This window comes from Ciona intestinalis, unplaced genomic scaffold, assembly GCF_000224145.3.
Source record: "Ciona intestinalis unplaced genomic scaffold, KH HT001174.1, whole genome shotgun sequence".
NCBI lineage: Eukaryota > Metazoa > Chordata > Ascidiacea > Phlebobranchia > Cionidae > Ciona > Ciona intestinalis.
The window spans coordinates 1-3564 of NW_004191495.1; the positions used below are offsets into that span (position 1 = coordinate 1).

Genomic DNA, 3564 nt, shown 5'->3' on the forward strand with positions numbered 1-3564 from the left:
AATTGAAGATTCTTATTAACAGCGATGGTGGCAGCCGCACGGGAGCGCTCTTGTGCGTCTTAAACTTGATGGAAAGAGCGAAGGTTGAAGGAAAGGTTGACGTTGTTCGTGAAGTGAATGATATGAGGAGCATGCGAAGGGGAATGGTCTGTAATGAGGTGAGATGTTAAGGTTTCTATAAATGTGTACATAACTTATCTCCTGCCTCCAGTCCACAGTTTATGTGTTAGAGTCTCGTTGCTACCATTGGGGGCATGTGTGGGCAAGACACTTAATGGCAATTGCTCCAACCCAGTGGTGCAATTACCTACAAGTTATATACGTGGTAACTTGTAAGCGAGCATGAGGTGTATGAAACAGAACACCCGTGTTATAACAACTGTCGTTGCCCTGCCATGCGAGGATAAATAAGTTAATCTACAGTAGTTCTAACTAACGTGTTGTCCTCAGCTTTTGTACAGATACATTTATTATTGTATGATGGAGTTCGCCGCATCATTTAGTGCCTACGCCAACTTTATGAGTTGATCACTGATTTGCAGTGGAAAAAAACAAATATATCGAACTATACACAAAGCCTGGTAACCACGTATATACAATGGTGAACATTCAGTGTTATTTTAAAACGTTTCTTAATAACTTTAACCGTGTTAATTGAAGCTTTGATTTAATTTTCTATATGCAACTTTCATGGTTCCCTTAGTATGAATATAATAATATTGTGTACGGCGGGACGGTTATAGCCCCTAATTTCCATATTTCCTAATCATGTTTTTACAATTAACTGCGCTTTTTTGGATCGGGAAGATATGGTTATGGTTTACTGCCGAGAAAATAAATTGAAAACATCTGTTTGTATCGCATTGACATGACTTCCTTGTTTGATGTTAAAATGATCACGCTTTTTAATCATAAAACTGTAAATATGATTTATTTATAAGCGTGTTTTACAACTGTCGTTTTGTAGCTATATTCTACCTTATGTTTTATGTATTATTCAATCGTAAACAAGTGACAAACAAAACAAAGTTACGTTATGTATATGGCAAACTTACGAGACTAGGGATAGCGTTCCACCTACTGCGTCAGGAGACTCGCTAGCCGTGACAAATCGAAGCATCACAATCCCGAGCCTAACTCAACCAACTAATTGCTTCAACCCACAGAAATAAAAAAAAAAGAATAGAACGCACATCTCCAATGTCGGTAACGGAGAGAGCATGATACACTCTCTCTTTTTCATGACTCGTTCCCGTTTACTATTGTAGTCAATAGAAGCCAGGGCGTTTTATGCAGTTTATCTCTGTTTTTTGACTTAATTTATATTCATAGGGAAAAATAACCATTTCCAAGTATATATATATATTTCTAATAAACCGTTTGTTTGAATGTTTTTAATTAAATTTCCAAACAAGTGGTAAACTGTAAGCGTTAACCTACCAAATAACTAAACTGGCCTAATAAAGAGAAATAGTTAGTGTAGTTTTAAAATAAACAGCTAAAACCTCTTAAAACTACTATGCTCCTATCTTTTACAATGGAGACCAAGCAAAATGGGGACGGAGTTGGCGGTCACGTGAATAGAAAAAAGAATATATCACGGTTTTGGGCAGTTGCGCGTTCTACTCTTTTTTATTTCTGTGCTATCACTTTACTGCAGTACTTGGCCATAGATAATACACATACAGATAATACATATATATGTATTATCTATGGCTTAGCAACAGTTTTTTCTCGCGACGCTCATTTTCGCGCCAACGTTTCCTAAATTAAAAATTCGAGAGAGAGTGGAAAAAAGGTCTGCCGAAGAGTAGGGTATAAAGTTTATTGCTGGGAAAAGTAAACAAAAAGTTATATAACATTACATGCTACATCTACAACACAGTTGTGTTTAAACCATATCAATGAATGGTAACTTCGTTGTTCCTCATAGATGTCATTATATAAACAAAAATAAAGTCAGCATTTTTTAACATATTATCCATAAAGAGATCTTGATGTAAAATTACAAAGTCGTTTAGTTGAAGGTTACTTCCACAAGTCAGCAAAATCTTTATTAGTAATTTGTTTTATAAATCAAATTAGCCATAATTGGCATCTATGTTTATCCCTCCCATAATCCAATACTTGGCCCAATTCTCCCTACTTTCGTTTCAGTGAGAATCTCACCAAATGTCAAGCGATAGAACATAGGGGTCTACACCATAAAAAAAACAAACTATTTAAATATAAGATGGTTTATTTATATTGACAACCGATGTCCCGCATTTTTCTTCATCCATTTATTGAAGGGCAGCAAGACCGTAATCGCGATTCTCCTGAATCAGTTCCATCAAAGAGTCGGCAACTAAAACAATAAAAAAAAATTCGACTCGAAACCAGGGGATATTCAATGTTAGAAGGGTGTATGTGTCTTTGCGGACGTCACTTAATGGCAATTGCTTTAACCCAGCGGTCACTAATAGGTTGTTTAGGTTAACCATACAGCAATAATAAAATATTCCCGTTTCCGATAAGATTTTGCTGCTGCAAGAAAAGTTGAAATCCATTAACATTAACTTGCTTACAAATAAACATTCACGTTTTTGCATTTGCATTTGTCCATGTTCTTGCTCCCACTCCGTCCATATGCCACTTGGCCCATCGCTAAGCGTAGTTTCGGTGAGGACGATGAGTCCGATGACAAGCAAAGGAAAAACATTAATCACAATAACTACTGTCGTTGCCCTGTTACGCCAACCATTCATATTCAGCAATGCCAACTGCAGTTTAATTGTAGTTAGTCCTAAACCTCACCAGAAGTAATTAATTTAGACATCACGTGATCGTTTCGGTGAAATCGGTGCAGATTAGATGAACGAAGAAGGGCTGTTGTAACAAGCTGGGCTCGTATATATGCTTTCGTTAAACTAATGCGTCTCGTGTTCTGGTAGTATGATATTCTCGCAATAATGAATGTATAAAACTTATTTAGTTTTAACATGGGTGTTCAATAATTTGTGTTTCTTGTTGTGTAGACCCCTTACACTATCGTTTGGTATTCAAAGAGATTCCTTCACACCACAGAAACAAAAAAGAATAGAACGCGCATCTCCAATGTCGGTAAAGGAGAGAGCATGATACACTCTCTCTCTTTTGCGGGTCGTTCCCGTTTACTATAGTAGTTAATGGAATCGAGGGCGTTTTATGTAGTTTTTATTAGTTTTTTTGACTCAATTTAAAGTTATAGCGTAAAACAACTATTTTCTAGTATATATATATATTTCCAATAACCTTTTGTTTGAAGTGTTTAATCAAATTTATTAAATAATTAAATTTCCCAAACAAGTGGTAAACTGTAAGCGTCAACCTACCAAATAACTAAACTGGACTAATAAACTTGAGTAGTTGATGTAGTTTTTGAAATAAACAGCTAAAACCTCCTAAAACTACTATGCGCCTATCTTTTACAATGGATACGGAGTTGGCGGTCACGTGAATAGAAAAAAGAATATATCACGGTTTTGGAAAGTTGCGCGTTCTACTCTTTTTTATTTCTGTGCTTCACACTCATTGTCGTATTTT

The 3564-nt window shown here is 36.0% G+C and overlaps 1 long non-coding RNA gene across 1 annotated transcript; it reads left to right on the forward strand.

Annotated features, from left to right (window-relative positions):
* The first annotated feature begins 22 nt into the window (after positions 1–22).
* On the forward strand, positions 23–863 carry LOC113475701. The gene is made up of 2 exons (XR_003397461.1): positions 23–158; positions 451–863. It is a non-coding gene; the product is annotated as an uncharacterized LOC113475701 (long non-coding RNA).
* The last annotated feature ends 2701 nt before the right edge of the window (positions 864–3564 follow it).